Raw genomic sequence first — 17,069 nt, forward strand, 5'->3', positions numbered from 1 at the left:
GAGTGAATGGAGGTATAAAACTCGAGTTGTAGACAGGTATTTTAAATTTCTGTCATCCACAAGAGTCTGCAATTAATGCTACTTCTAAGCAGTTGGCATATTTATGACTTGAGCTTTCTTCTAATATCTATTTTTTCAACTTCTTTCCTGTCTTTTAGCCCTGCTCAGGGACTTTGTAAGATCTGAGTGCAATTCAGTGGATTCAGAAAAATAGTCTGAAAACACATCAATGAAAGACTGCTCTCTAAAAAGTCATAATTTGTTTTATTGTTTTTGAACTGATAATAGTATAATGTAGGAAATTAATTTTCATTTTTTGTGATAATCCTAGAAATTGAGCTCAGAGTTTAATGCACTATCTTTTAATGTTTTGCTCAGAGTCACCACTCTATTACTTGAGCCATACCTTCACTTCCAGGTTTTTGCTAGTTGTTTAGAGATAAGAGATTCACAGACTTTCTTGCACAGACTGGATTCAAATTTTGATCTTTAGATTATAACCTGTTGAGTAACATGAATTACAGCCATGAGCTCTTAGGAAATGATTTAAGACAATTCTACTTCTTTCCAAGTTTGGTTTCATTGTTTTCTGTAACAGAGAATTTCCTCAACAATGCAATGCATGTATAAATGGTAAATAATTTCTGGTAAGACAGAATAAAAATACATTTCCTTTGTTTTTTTTTCTCTTTCCGTCTTCTTAGAAGTGTTCATTTGAATCTATATTTCAAAACTCATCCATTTCCATTTCTTTGGCTCAGTAGTTAGTTAATACGATCCATTGAAGATGGCCCATTACTTGTCTTTTCCACAATTTTCACGTTTCTATGGTGACATATGTAAGTCTTGCAAATTTGTGCTATTTATTTTGTAATGCGAAAACTTTTCGCAACTTAGGTTGCTGATTTGGTGTGGGCTTCAGATGTGTAGATCTTCATCAGCTGAAATCCAAGGCTGTGTGTGCTTTTAGGAGCAAAAGTAGGCAGGTCGTAGCTGGTAAAGTTGAAGTGAGGATCAGGGCATCTGAGAAGAAAGGCAAGTCTGTGTCAGTCTCCAGAGATGGGGCAGGAGTCCAATGGGGGTTTGAAAATGTACAAGACAGTATGTTACTGGCAGAAGGATGGAATTGAGTTCATTGAAACAAAATGGGGAGGTTAAAAACTAACCCTTATATTTACAACCTGTTGATGTTTAACAGAAAAGGCAAAACTCTTTGATGAGTAAATTGTACTGGAAGAAATGTCATATGAGGTCAATATATGAATGAACTTATTATTTTAATTCACCCCTTACGCACAATATAAATGGAACCTGGCTCAGTGAGTCCTCACAATTCCCACAGTATCCTGTTAGGTGGGACCCAGCTTACTACTTTGTGGATTTCAGTTATTTTTCTGCAAGTTTCAATCCTTGTTATATATAAGTTGCATGTTGCAAACTGTGTTATTTTATGATTTATATTCTTCAGACCTTTCCCACTAATGGAGAGGAAATAAAGAATGGCATGTTTTTTTTAATCTTTGACATTCCAATTTCAATTAGATCTTTTTCAAGCAACCACAGAAGTGTTAATACTACCAAAACACTTTGTCAAACTTCAGTCTTCACAGTACCCTTTGACCTGACCCTATCACACAAGCCAAAAGTCATTCCCATCTTCGTATGAATGAATTCATTATTTTTTTTGGGGGGGGGTTCTTGTGCCACTACAATTTTCATGTCATTTATGTACAATTTTGCATATAATGTCCGTTCATAGTTTTGATCAAACTCAAATGCAAAGACATTATTATAGAACCTGTCACCCTATTACTGTATCAAGATTCAACACCAGTACCTACTTGATACAAACAAATAAGGCAGGTAATGGAAATGGCTTTTTGTTTCAACTAATGAGGCATTATTTTCTAGTCAGAACTTTCTAGCAGACAGAACTTTTAGTCAATTTATTTCTATATTCCAGGTTTGAAAGTTGAAATTATAATTGCCACAGGACAAATGGAAGTGGCAGGTCTTTTTTTCCTTATGATTGTTCTTTGAATTTTAAGTAAGAAAACAATTAGATTCCAAGTGCTAAAGTTTAAGGAACTAGGCAACTAAGAACTGCATTTGAAATATGACAAATCTGAATGTAGCTGCAAAATTGCTTTTGATGATCTACATAAACTTAAACAAACTATCTTGTATCTCACATCTCATTTGATTATTAGTAATAGACTTTACTAATATTTGTATCTAGTGAATTCTGAGAAAGGACTAAAATTATTATAGAGTTTTTAAGCTGAGACAATGCAATTTCATGCAAAGTAATTGTTCAGTTCTTGAAGTACAAAAGAACTTTCTTATGACAGCATTCATAAATTTCCTTGGTTCTCAGAGGAGTCTGTGCTGAAGAATCTCTATGATGGGATATGACTGTTTGGTAAATATCTTATAACCTTTGAGAATTTGACTACAATGTCAGTTTCTTTATTCTACTTTCTGGAATAGAAGATTGGCTTTAAATTGCAAGCAAAAAAATGAATACATACGAAATGTTTGTTTATTCCTCGTGTGTAGATATATTCAACAGACCTTGAGAGGCATTGTAATTTAGTGTTCAAGGGCATACTCTTTATACCCTACTGTGGCTCTTTGTTATGCACCTGTTTCTTTGATTTTATAATAGGAACAGCAACAATATCTATTTCACATCTTCATTCTGAGTAAAAATACAATGTGTCTATCTCATGGAAAGCACTGGCATCAAGTAACTTCTATCTCATGGAAAGCACTGGCATCAAGTAACTGAATGAGATCCGCCTTCAGGGATTCATTCTAATGAAACTTTTTCTCTTCTGTTATCTATCTTTTATCTACCTATACTCTGTCTACTTTTATTTCCTGTCTTCTATTCACAGTACCCTTAATAATAGTTACCCACATTCATTGAATGATTACTTTGTGTCATGAAGTTTGCTAAAATGGGCTTATTTAATCCTTACAAAATTACTTAAAGAAAAATAGGTTTAGCCCCATTTTGCCTATACTAAGTTTATTTATTTTCTCAAAGAAGAGCAAATATTTACTGGAGTAAATTGAGATTTACTGTATGCAAATTGATTAATTATACAAATTGTTAATTTTAACTTCTTAATTAACCCCATTTATTTCACAAAATGTTGCCTTTGAAAAATCCCAGTAGTATATTTCAAAGTTACATTGTTTTGATAAAGATGAGGACCAGAGGGCCCGGGAGTTTGGCCTAGCGGTTAAAGTGCTTGACTAGCATGCACAAAGACCCGGGTTCGATTCCTCGGTATCCCACATACACAACCAAGCCGGAAGTGGCAGAGACGAGACACAACCAAACCGGAAAAGTGGCAGAGACAAGACTGCGACGGCGACAGAGAGCAAAAGAAGCGAGCTGAGCTGAAGTGAACAGAGCCCAACCGAGTGGTGGCCGGAGCGAGCGGGGCAGGAGCGAGCAGGACCGGAGCGAGCGGGGCCGGAGCGAGCGGGGCCTGAGCTAGAAAGAGGGCCTAGCTGGGCCAGAGCGAGCAGGGCTGGAGCAAGCGGGGCCAGAAAGAGAAAGGGGCCAAAAAAAAAAAAAAAAAGAAAGAAAGAAAGGGAGCCTAGCCGGGCCGGAGCGAGCGGGGCCGGAGCGAGCGGGGCCAGAAAGAGAAAGGGGCCAAAAAAAAAAAAAAAGATGAGGACCAGATTATGTAGAAAAAGTGAATAAGATTATATATAGTATGATGTATATATATATGTATTTGCTCAATTATGAAATTGGCTCATGAGAGTATGAAAACTGAGATGTCCTTCAAACTACCTCCTGTAAAATGTAGTCTAAGAGATGTGGTTGAGTATTTCTAGGATATGTTTGAAGAAACAGGCGACATAATGGAATAAGTTCCAAACTAAATGCAGGCACAAACAATATCCTGACAAGAAGAGAGATCAAGTTATTTAAGTATCTTTTATTTTTGTTATATTTAATCTTCACTGTATCAAATGAGCCCAACATGTATTAGGATGCCAATCTTCACTTAGTCTACTGTTATAAATGTTAATCTTATCACTCATGAGAAACAATCAGAGTACCATTTAACTAAATACATGGGCACATCACAGCCCAAGGAAGTTGACACATAAAATTAGCCACCACATAAGATATTACAAAATAGCTATCACCAAAAGTAAAATTCATCCTTAAAATAACAGCATATATGAACGAATATTTTCTGTGTTTGTTCTTAAAAGCAATCAATTAAAATAACCATCCTCTATGACTAATAGTCACAACGTGGTTGGGTGTTGTTACAGTTTCATAAGTCAGGTACAATGCCGCCCCCTCCAAAATTTTCTCCCAGTTTTCCCCTTCCCAGGATCTGTGCTCCCTCCCCAAGCTGTTCATTTCCTACATAGTATGTAGCGAGTAACATTTCTTAATAATTTCCCCCTTTTTCCCATCATTTCTGTGCTTCTCCTTCACAAATCACATAATTTTTTTCTTTTTTATTGTAATTAGTAAAAGGGTTACATGATATTTGCCAGATAGAAGGTGCGTTAATTCACATACATTGATACCCTTTCACATGTCTTGGTACCCGTTTCCCTCCCCCCCTACACCCCCTACCCGTCTTGGTTTTCCCCCTTTCCCTATCAAATTTCAAATATCCAAATACAAATAAATTCAATATATCAGATAACAAAGTGAGATACTATACCAATATGAGATAACAAGGGACAGCAAAGGAGATGAGAGACAACATAGTACATTAAGGACAACAATCATTCATTATATGGCTTTTGTTTCACTATCCTGGAGGTCCTTTTAATTAGCTTCACATTATATGTCTTATGTATCAAGATTTTGCTCTATTGCAAATCTCTGCTAGTAGAGCCCAAGGTTTCTACTGATTATGACAAATGAGGGAAACCATTGAGCCTAAGTTCCTTTGAGTCTGGCTTACTTCACTTAATATGATTTTTTCTAAGTCTTTCCATTTCCTAACAAATGGGGCGATGTCATTCTTTCTGAGAGCAGCATAGAATTCCATTGTGTACAAATACCACAACTTGTTGATCCACTCATCAACTGAGGGACATCTAGGTTGGTTCCATATCTTTGCTATGGTGAATAGTGCTGCAATGAACATTGTTGTGCTAGTGGGTTTAGTATGTCCTTGTTTCTGGATGGTTGGGTAAATGCCAAGTAGTGGAATTGCTGGGTCATAGGGGAGTTCTATGGTTAGCCTTTTGAGGCACTGCCACACTGCTTTCCATAGTGGTTGGACGAGTTTGCACTCCCACCAACAGTGTAGTAGTGATCCCTCCTGGCCACATCCCCTCCAGCATCTGTTGTCATTCGTTTTCCTGATCCTGGCCATCCTAGCTGGAGTGAGGTGGAATCTTAGAGTTGTTTTGGAAATCACATAATTTTATAGAGAAGTCAAAGGGTACAAAAATCAAAATCGGTGATGATAGGGAATGAAATAAAGAGGGAAAATAAATATATTTCTGCAAACAATTCAATAAAAAAATCTCTTGTTTCCATTTCCTGGAGTTCATTTCGATAAGCATCATTTTATATAGTAAAAATGCATATATCTATTGAGCCCATGTGATCCTCTCTTAAGAACATTCTCCTTTGTTCTCACTATGTGAATGTTTAGACTGTTGTTTAATTAATGATGTCCACACATAATTATTGGGGTCTGGCTTTCACTTAATATAAGATTTTTTCCATATCTTTCCATTTCCTTACAAATGAGTCAATGTTCTTTTTCATGGAATCATAGAATTTCCTTCTGTATACATACTGCATTTTCTTGACCATTCATTCACTGAGGGACATCTGGGTTGATGCTGTGTCTTTGCTATGGGAAATAATGCTGCAGTGAGTGTGGTTGTGGTGATGGCTACTAGAATAGCAGGAGCAACATCACAAAAATGGCAATACTACCCAAAGCTATCTACAAAATCAATGCAATACCCTCGCAACCCCAGCAATACTCTTCAATATTATAAAGATGAAATTCAAAAATTCATCTGGAATAATAGAAGACCCCTAATAGCAAAAGCTACACTTAGCAGGAAGAAAAATGCTGGAGTAATATCAATACAAAACTTCAAACACTATTACAAAACCATAGTAAGTAAAAATTGGCATTGGGCACAAGAATAGGCACGAGGACCAATGGAATAGAAGATTCATAAGTGAACCTACAGACCGATAGCCACCTTATATTTGATAAGGGATTCCAAAACACAGGATGGATATAAAACACTCTCTTCAAATGGTGCTGGCAGAATTAGCTAACTTCATAAAACTGAAGTTAGATCCTTACATATCACCCTTCATCAGAATTAATTCCAAATAGATGAAAGACCTCAATGTAAGACTAGATATCCTAAAAGTATTACAGGAAAAAATAGAAGAAGGCATCTTGGCACCGGTTGATACTTCTTAAGTGAAGATTCACAAACAACAAATCCAGGAATTACGGAATCAATAGGATTGCATCAAACTAAAGAGCTTCTTCATGGCAAAGAACATATTGAGCAAGATAAATAGAAATCCCACAGAATGGGAGATCTTTACTAGCCATGCATCGAAGACCTCATAACTAAAATATACCTAGAGCTCAAATAATTAAACACCGCACCCCAGAACAGATGCTTAAAGAAACAAAAACCCCACTGGTAAGTGGGTTAAAGACTTAGAGTGCCTTTACTGAAGAAGAAATACAAATGGCTACTAGACACATGAAGAAATGTTCAATATTCCCGACCATAAAAAGAACTGCAAATCAAAGTAACTTTGAGATTCCACCTCACTGCAGTTAGAACGATCATTATCAAGTACCCTAATAATAATGATGTGGCCAAAAGGGAATGATACTACATTGTTGGTGGGAATACAATCTTGTTCAACCACTCTGGAAAGCAGAATGAAAGTTCCTCAAAAAGACTTACCGTAGAGCTCTCCTATGACCCAGCAATCCCACTTCTCGACATTTACCCAAAAGACCACAAACCAGTCCCACTAAGCCATGCCAATCTTTAGTTTTCAGTTTTCTTATTTGTAAAGCTTTCTTTTATTGCAAAGTGTCATTTCATCTTTCTTTATAACATGTGTTGGCATTTTTTGCTCAAGTTCCCTTTGAGTTCTTGCAAATCATTTAGCAGTTTTCTTTAAACTTTTAAACGTTTGAACAAAAAGAAAACAGTACCCACTACATGTATCTTCTGCATCATATCAAGCTCAAAACTAGTAACACTGAGGATTTTAAAACTTTTCAAAAATAAAGTTAAACAAATAAGCATTCAATAATACAGGATTTCTATAGCAACACTTATAAATTAAGCAATGTGAAATTTTCAACATTTGACCTGTTTTGTGTGCAAATGAGTAGTTTTCCTTGGTTCAAAACAATAGATACATGGCTTATTTTTCAGTATGCTTTCTCTAATCCCTTTGAATGAAATTTTCTTGTCAGGCACTTTTCACAAACATTGATTTTATCTTTGTGTTCCTCCCTGAATCCTTTGCTAAAATTTCACTTTTGAGTAAGACGTATTTTTGTCTGCAATATAAAAGTATGAAACCTCATCCCAAATCAAATTCCTATTTGTATAGAGTTTCACTGTCTAGCCCAAGCTGGCCTCATTCTCCTCATCCCCTGCCTCAGCCTCCTGAGTGCAGACATTACAGGCAGGCATCCTTACACCGGGAATTCATATTCATATTTTATACTGTTTATTTTACACTTACGAGCTCTTACATGGCTAATTTGTTTACTTATTAAAATATACCCTGTCTAAAATGAAAGCACTTAGCTACGTCTTTGTACAATAAGCATTGAATGAGCAAATAAATATCTACTTGGGCTTCTGCTTTCTGGAGATCTTATGTAAAACACTTTGGGATACATTCCAAATACTTTGTTGCTTAAAATGAGGATTTAAAACTTCTGTTTGGTGAGAAGAGGGTGTGAAACTGAAAAGTTTTGGGCTTCTAAACTGGTGCTTAGGTGGGATGCAGGTTAGGTGGTGGGAATTCAAAAAGTCAGTAGATCATAAAGCTAGGTGTTTCTCTCTCTCTCTCTCTCTCTCTCTCTCTCTCTCTCTCTCTCTTTCTTTCTCTCTCTTTCTCTCCCTCCCTCCCCCCTCCTGTGTATTGTTTTCAGCAGAAAGCACAGACTTCCCTCCTTCTCTATTGTCTTCTGAAGTCTCCCTCTGAAGCAAGGATCCCTGAAAAATCTGTATGCTGGGAATCAGAAGTGTGTATGCATAAAGTCTACACATTTTGAGTTTCAGATTTTTGACTTTTATTAAAATATAGCTAAGAACTGGGCACTGTGGCTTACACCAGTAATCCTAGCTACACAGGATGCTGAGATCTGAGGATCTCAGTTCAATGCCAGCCTGGGTACTAAAGTCCATGAGAACCTTATCTCCAATTAACGACTGGAAAACCAGAAGTGGTGCTGTGGCTCCAGGAGTTGGACAGTAGCCTTGAGCTGAGGAGCTCAGGGACAATGCCCATGCTCAGAGGTTGGGTGGTAACTTTGAGCTAAAGAGCTCAGGAAGAGCACCCAGGCCCAGAGTTCAAACCCCACAACTGAACCAGATATATATATATATATATATATATATATATATATATATATAGAGAGAGAGAGAGAGAGAGAGAGAGAGAGAGAGAGAGAGACAGAGACAGAGACAGAGACAGAGACAGAGACAGAGACAGAGAGAGACAGAGACAGAGAGAGACAGAGAGAGAGGCAGAGAGAGAGAAATGTTCAGAGGCTTTAGCCTTGAGAAAGTCTAAGGACAGTGCTCAGAACCTGAGCTCAAGCCCAGGACTGACAAAAAAAATTTTGACAAGATGGGCCAGTAGGTTGGCCTAGTGGTAGGGTGCCTTCTATCATACATGAAGACTTGAGTTCAATTTCTTAGTACCACATACATAGAAAATGCTGGAAATGGTGTCATGGCCCAAGTGATATAGTGCTAGCCTGAGCCAAGTGCTCAGGCCCTGAGTTCAAGCCCCGGGCCTGGCAAAAAATAGGCAGAAATTGACTTTATCCAAACGCAAGTTTTATGAAATTATCTGTTGGTTGGATACCTACTGTGAGTGTCTATTGAGAAAGAAAAGGTGATTAGGTTAGAAAATGGGTTGAACTCAATATATAAAACAATAAACAATGGCCTGGGCTAGAAAAAAGATTATTTGTCTAAGGCAAAAAGAAAAAAAAATACGTTCATAGCCCAGCACACATGGCTCACATGTATAATCTTAGCTACTCAAGAGTCTAAGATCTAAGGATTGTGATTCAAAGCTATTCTGGACAAGAAGTTTGTAAGACTCTTAGCTCTAATTAATCAGACATAAAAACAAACAAACAGAAGCTGAACTGTGGCTCTATTGATAGAGCACAATCCTGAAGTGAAAAAGCTAGAGATCCTACTCAGCCCACAAATTACGGAAACACCACAAAGAAATAAAAAAAAATACTCAATGATAGTTTATGTGTAATGATTTTTCCAAACCCTTCTTATCTTAGCATGTGGATATTAATCTCACCGCTTCTCAGGAACATAAATGGAACTATTTCCATTTAAATTTCATTTCCAGATTACCAAGGGCTGCCACCATAGTTTCCGAAGCTTTTTCTCCTTCAGTAGGGGATGAGAATATATTTACTATATTAGGAAGCAAGGATAAGATACCAAGTTCTTTACTGTCTACTGTCTTCTTGTCCTTCCACATAATACATTCACTAGATCTTTTGTTTGAAACATCACTATGCTTCTTATACTGAAATTCAACAGAATATTCAGCTTGAGTGACAGCCTTTGTTTTGCCAAGAGAAGGTCAAGACCAAGCTATCCCATTCAAGAACAGTACTTTCAATAGAAAGAAAGACATGTACCAAAGGCCCCTTGGCACAAGCACGACCGTGGGCCCCCAATCCAAGACCACGTGAAAAAAAATGAGACTAAAAAAGCCAAGTGAGAGCATTTTCTTGGCCTCCGAATTATGCAATTGTTTAAATATTCAAAAACAAAGATTATTTTAAAACCTACTTTTACCTATTCAGAGTTTTTTTTTCTGAAAACAAGAATTGTCCGCCAAAGCAATCCAGGGTATCAGCTTCCCGACAAATGAAGAATCTACATTTTCCCATCATTTTGTGTCACCATCTGTAATTCATACCTTTTGCCTGTTTAGTTATAAGATGGGTCGCCAATCCTCTTGTCCACCAGTTAGGGGGATTAGGAAAGAGAAACCTTCCTAGAAATCAAATCCAACTTTCAAATAAATATTTTGTCCATAATTGCACTACATTGCAAGTTGCAATATCCTATCCTGAGGAATAAGGTATTTTATTTGCAATACCAGAGTTCTGCCAGTATAAAGGGATGGTACTACTAGAAAACTATAAGCATCATTTGAGTTACAACCTGGGTCAAGGAGATTACAATAATGTTGATAAACTACACTGTCTCAATTTATTAGCTACTTTTGCATTTTGAATTCATGTTTTCCTGAAACCAATGTATGGGGTTATGTTTCTTCCAAGTTTGAAGGTTGAATCAAAAATCCTAAATTTTCTTGCCTTATAACTGATTATTTTCCCCAAATCCCCCATTATCTACTACCAAGTCATATGATACTGTGTCCAAAATCTTTAGGCACAGTGCCCTGAAATCTGTAGCAGTTAAATGGTTAAAATGGGAGTTTCTAGAAAATGCACCTGTAGGTGATTAGCTATAGCAACCTGACAAAGTAAGGCATTTCACTGCCGCCCCATAATGTTTCCCTAGCTCCAGCTCTAGTCCCTGTAAAAACAAAATATCTTCAGTGGAAGCCAACTCATTACCCCATAAAATTACTACAACACATGTGCTTAAAAATGGAGGCAGATATTCTTAACTTGGCAAACCATCACAAACCACAGGAATCTCTTCCAAGAAATGATTTCACTTTGTTGGTTTTATATTTAAAGTCACATTTTTGGCAGGCAATCCTAAAGACCAAAATTTGAGAGCAAACTTAGCTGCAAATAGAATTCAGACTTTTAGTGAATTGCCTTCATTTATTTGAATAACTTACCAGTTCTTGTGTAGCTAGTACCATGTAACCAAATAACTACCCTTACCATCTCTACAGATCATTCACACTCAAAACAGACAATACGTTAGCATAAAATCCTCCATACTCAGCACTTTAGCATATACATGTATGGCTATGAAACAGTCTAGACTTCAAATGGTATTTTGACACTTAATAGAACCTCATAACATTCTTTTACCTCAGTTTACTCATCTATCAAATAAACATTACTAACCCCTCTAACTTATAGAACTGTTATGGGAGTTGAATGAGTTAATAATATATTGAAATTCTTAGACTAGTTCCTGGCATGAAATAGTAGCCATTATTATTATTATTACTATTATTATTATTACTATTATCCAGTTAAAAAGCATGACATGACCTAAATTAATCAGCAAAATGACTCCCCAAAGAAAACCTTCCAGAACACTCATGAAAGTATTCTGAGTGGAAAGGGAAAGATAGCCCTAATATTTTATCAATATATAGGACTTGGGAAGCTGAGTGATCATGAAACATAACCCGGAATTCAGATTCATTATTTCCTCTGAATGCTTAGAAATTATAAAATTTTTAGGAAACAGGACTCTCGGGGTTTTTCTTGCAAGGCACCATCACATTATGAAGGAAATGTATACAATGATACAAAAGTTATGTAGCTAACTTGTGAGAAACTGATTGTACAATCGAGCTTCTGGAGTAGTGCAGTAATCTTTTTTTTCACCATGAAGACAAGATTTTATTTATTCTCTCTCTGAACAAAGAGAAAGGGAAAAGAAGAGGAAGAGGCAAGAAGGAATCTTAAATTAACTAAGAATCCCAGAGATAACTGCTTTCAAAGAGATTCACTGCAATTTGAGAATACTTATTTAATAGGTTGATATTTTACAACCCTTTGGGCTTGGACCTCTACAGTGGTTTATGCAGCTGACTTTTTACCTTTATTTCGTACAGTGAAATATGAAGCTATTTTTTATAGTGTAAGTGCAATTTGAAATCTTCCATATTGGCCCCAAATGATGGCATTAAGTTTTACCATTTACGTGTCAAGCTAACAGTTTTATCTTATCTCTGTCCATATCTCTGCTCCTAGAGTTGCAGCTACTAATTTCAGGATAAGGTCTAGCACCATAATATAAAACATTTAGGTAATATTTTCATTATCCAGAGAGCTTCCCATACTTTCCCAGACACGCTTTATCATCAGCCTTATTATCCTCATTCAAATTATTGAGGAAATCAAATTTTAGAAAGGATTCAGTAACTCCACTGTAAGATCACACAGTGAACAAAACAAAGCAAAATGCATGCATACACACAGTATTCATGAGTGTTTTTTTTCATTTATTCAATATTAATCTTCAAACACTGAGAGAGTGTTGAACTCCTGTAATTCATGCTTGACTATTAGACAATTTTCTTCACACTCGTGTCAGTTAAGGTCCAGTGTAATATTCATTGTTGTCAATGAGTTCGTGTGGTCTGAGACTAGCCCCAGGAGAAAACAGGAGATTCTACTTAAACATTACAGGTAGGGGCGGGGAGTTTGGCTTAGTGGTAAAGTGCTTGCCTCGTATGCACAATGACTACGGTTTGATTTCTTGGTACCGCATATACAGAAAATCTAGAACTGGTGCTGTGGATCAAGTGGTAGAGAACTAACCTTGAGGAAAGCCTAAGGGCAATGCTCAGGCCATGAGTTCAGTCCACAGGACTGGAAAAAAAAACAACTACAGATAGAAAAAGAAAGCAAATGTGGTTGGGGGGGCATGACATGACACAAATGATAAAGCATTTGCCTGGTAAGTATAAGACCCCATGTTCAAACCCACATAAGGTCTTCCAAAAGAAAAAAAAATGTGTCTGTTCCTGTCCTGTGGCTTGAACTCAGGGCCTGGGCACAGCACCCTGGAGATGTTGTGCTCAAGGCTAGCACTATACCACTTGAGCCACGGCTCCATTTCTGACTTTTTGGTGATTAATTGGAGATAACAGTCTCGTGGTTATTCCTGCCTGCACACTGGCTTCAGATCTTAATCCTCAGATCTCAGCCTCTAAATAGCTAGGATTACAGCCATGAGCCATCAGCCCTTAGTAAGAAAATATTTTTTAAATATGTCACTGAACTAAACACACATGGTTTTTTTCTTACATGTTTCCTTATGGAATGCAGTATAATATCTATTTACATAGTATTTACCTTGCAATAATGTTCTGCTAGATGCTTTGGTTCCAGCTATTAAAGAATAAAAGAACATGTTAATGTGAGGTCACCTGTGGCCGACACCTAGAATCCTAGCTATTGAGGAAGCTGAGATTTGAGAATCAAGGTCCAAATCTGGGTCCAGCAGGAAAGTCCCACTGTGATTCTTATCTCCAATTAGCCACTCAAAGACTAGAAGTGCCCCTGTGGCTCAAGTGGTAGAATACTAGGCCTTGAGCACAAAATGACTCAGAGAGAGTGCCCAGGCCCTGATTTGAAGCCCCTGGACTGACAAAAAATAGCCACTATGATTAAAGAGGTAGATACATAAGCACCTGCTTACCAATCACAAGATCTTTAGTTCAAGCCAAAGTACCACCAAATAATAATAGCAATTAACAATAATACAGCTAGGTTAAAACAGACAGTGAAATCAAAATTGTATCAACATACTGTAGAAACATGGGCTTTTAGGGGTTTCGGGTGCAATTCTGCTTAGTTTTTCGTTTCTCAAATGAAAAACTCTAAGGATTAGGTTGATTCAAAACTTTCCAGAATGACAGAATCAACTAGCCATATATCTGCTGGCTGCCAGATGGCTCCTAAATCAGTTTACTTTCAGATCTTCGTGTGTGTGTGTGTGTGTGTGTGTGTGTGTGTGTGTGTGTGTGTGTGTGTGCCATTCCTGAGCTTTCCTACAGTGGGCTGACATCTTCCAGACTCCACTCTTAGCTGACTTCTCTTTTAGGCTAGTAGGAAATTCTGTCAGAAGAGTATATGGAAGAAAGAAGCCATTAGTGTCTTAACCATATTCATGAATCACGATGCCTAATCCTGAACTTTTCTATCCATGAGTTTGGTGATGAAGATCAACATGTAATGTCCATATCATGGATAGAAGAACAAAGCCATTTAGGTCATGTAAATTACTTAAATGGGACTAGCTGGTACTATGAAGAACATCTGAAGAGAACAGGCTACCAGGTGTCTCCATGCAACTTTCCACACAAATGAGTGGAAAAGCTGGAGTATGATGCAGACATTTGATATTTCCATTGGAGTAAGATATTCACAGCTGTTTGTGGAAAAAACTTATTGCTATGTGATTACATATCAATTTTTCCTAAATATGCTGTTTCACCTATAGTTGTATATTCTACACTCATATACTCACCAGTAGATCACACTGCCTTTATAAGTTTGTTTTTATTTAAAAATGCCTTTACAAAACAAAATGCTTTTCTGCTGTTGATTGGTGATAATTGATAGCTCTAGTTACATTACTTGACCAATCTAGAGTTTTACATCTTTATAGTACATATATGTATGTACTCATGTCTCCATGTGTAGTTATATTATAAATTATTTATTCAAATACCATTAGATGTGACACTGAATTCTATGCAACACTATCATGTACCACTTCAAGTATTCATACTACAAAAGTAACAATAACATTACAAAGGATGTCCTGAGAAATACCCACCCATATTCTTTAACTAGAAACATAGAGTTCCCTAAAGCCCTGTACAACAAACTTGATCATGCATATCAGACACCAGAATTTTTTATTACCACATCTCCTCTTCTGTGGAATAAGTGAGAACTTTCGGTATGAGCAAATTAACAATTTAAAGAATAATAAACATCACCTACTGTGAGAAGATCTTGCCAATGTTGATATTCTGGATTTGGCACAGCTTCCAAAGGCTAAATTTTCCCAGTTAGTGGAGGATCAAGGTAATAATCTGAGTGGTTGCTCTCCAGAACTGCCTTCTGCAATTAATGCATTGTTATTTTAAAACACAAACTAAAGGAAAGTACTTTATCTTGCTATCTCATCACAGTATTCCACGCTTACCTGATACAGCACAATCCACACAGAGCATTAGAGTGCTGAAAGTGTGGGAGTCAAAAGGGCAGCATTTGATAAGGAGATTGAAACTGAGTTGCTACAAAAAGCAAACAAACCTAGCTGTCAGTACATGGCATACCTTCAGTTATTATCCACAAATAAACCTCAGTAATGAGGTTTAGGGATCCTCTTGGTTGCATGTTGATGATAAATTCTCTGTGGAACTGACTCAAACCCATTAAAGCAAGGTTGCTCCTGCCACCGTGGTTGTTAATTTGACAAGACACTGTCACATTAAATAGAACAAACATGTTTTCGCCCAGTCAGCCATCCAGAACCGATATGGCTGTTACTCTAACAACTGGATATTGATTGGAATCACTCACCCTTTCTGACCCTTCCACTGGGAGGTGGAAACCAAGCTTGGGCTGGCTGAGGATTCTCTTTTTTGGCACACATGGGTAACATATTAAGGAGAGCCACAAATTTACAACTATTTAGCTCCTTGTCATGCTTATTTAGGTATTGCCTACTTCTCACTTTCATCTGTGGGATACAAGTCTCTGAATAAATTATTATTCATTAATTTTATGTAGCTACAATCTGGAGAGGCTGTAGATTTTTTGACAATTCTTTTTTTCATATACTTTTATTGTAATTAATACAAGGGTTACGTTATATTCGCCAGATAGAAGGTGCATTAATTCAAATACATTGATACCTTTTCTCATGTCTTGGTCCCCATTTCCCTTCGCCCCACACCCACCCCTCATCTTGTTTTCCCCCCTTCCCTATCCAATTTCAAATAACCAAATACAAATATATCCAATATATCAGATAACAAAGTAAGATACTGTCATAATATAAGATAACCAAGGGACAGCAAAAGAGATGAGAGATAACATAGTACATTAAGGACAACAATCACTCATTATATGACTTTTGTTTCTATATTCTAGACGTCCCTTCATTTAGCATCATACTGTATGGCCTTATGTATCCTGGTTTTTGCTCTATTGCAAATATCTGCTATGAGAGCCCAAGGTTTCTACTGATTATGACAAATGAGGGAAACCATTGAGCCTGTTTCTTTTGAGTCTGGCTTACTTCACTTAATATGCTTTTTTCTAAGTCTTTCCATTTCCTAACAAATGGGGGGATGTCATTCTTTCTGGCAGCAGGATAGAATTCCATTGTGTACAAATACCACACCTTGTTGATCCACTCATCAAATGAGGGAAATCGGGGTGGTTCCATATCTTTGCTATGGTAAATAGTGCTGCAATGAACATCATTGTGCTAGTGGATTTAGTATGTCCTTGTTTCTGGACAATTGGGTAAATGCCAAGTAGTGGAATTGCTGGGATATAGGGGAGCTCTATGTTTAGTCTTTTGAGGCACTGCCATACTGCTTTCCATAGTGGTTGAACGAGTTTGCACTCCCACCAACAGTGTAGTAATGATCCCTCCTGGCCACATCCCCTCCAGCATCTGTTTTTATTAGTTTTCTTGATCCTGGACATTTTAAATGGAGTGAGGTGGAATCATAGAGTTGCTTTGATTTGTGTTTTTTTAAGACCAGCGATGTTGAGCATTTCTTCATGTGTCTATAGGCCATTTTTGTTTCTTCTTAAGAGAAGACTCTCTTTAAGTCTTTGGCCAATCTTTTAATGGGATGGTTGTTACTTTGGAGATTAGTTTTGGAGTGATTCAATTTTTTGAGTTGTTGATATATTTTAAATATGACGCCTTTGTCTGTTGTATGGTTAGTGAAGATCTTCTCCCACTCTGTGGGCTTCCTAATTAATTTACTAGCTATGTCCTTTGCCATACAAAAGCTCTGCAGTTTAATGCAGTCCCACTTATCCAGCCTTTCTCTTATTTGCTGTGATTCTTGG

The 17,069-nt window shown here is 37.1% G+C and overlaps 1 long non-coding RNA gene across 1 annotated transcript in view; it reads right to left on the reverse strand.

Annotated features, from left to right (window-relative positions):
• Positions 1-379: 379 nt before the first annotated feature.
• LOC150053062 (uncharacterized) overlaps positions 380-17,069 on the reverse strand; it is a 47,268-nt gene continuing 30,578 nt past the window's right edge. The window contains exons 4-5 of the long non-coding RNA XR_016538149.1: positions 14,973-15,092; positions 380-1,023 (exon numbers count right to left, since the gene is read on the reverse strand). This is a non-coding gene — a long non-coding RNA (uncharacterized LOC150053062). The remainder of the gene's footprint in view (positions 1,024-14,972; positions 15,093-17,069) is intronic.

The sequence above is a fragment of the Megascapheus bottae genome, chromosome 16 (assembly GCF_031878675.1).
Source record: "Megascapheus bottae isolate mThoBot1 chromosome 16, mThoBot2.hap1, whole genome shotgun sequence".
NCBI classification, from domain to species: domain Eukaryota; kingdom Metazoa; phylum Chordata; class Mammalia; order Rodentia; family Geomyidae; genus Megascapheus; species Megascapheus bottae.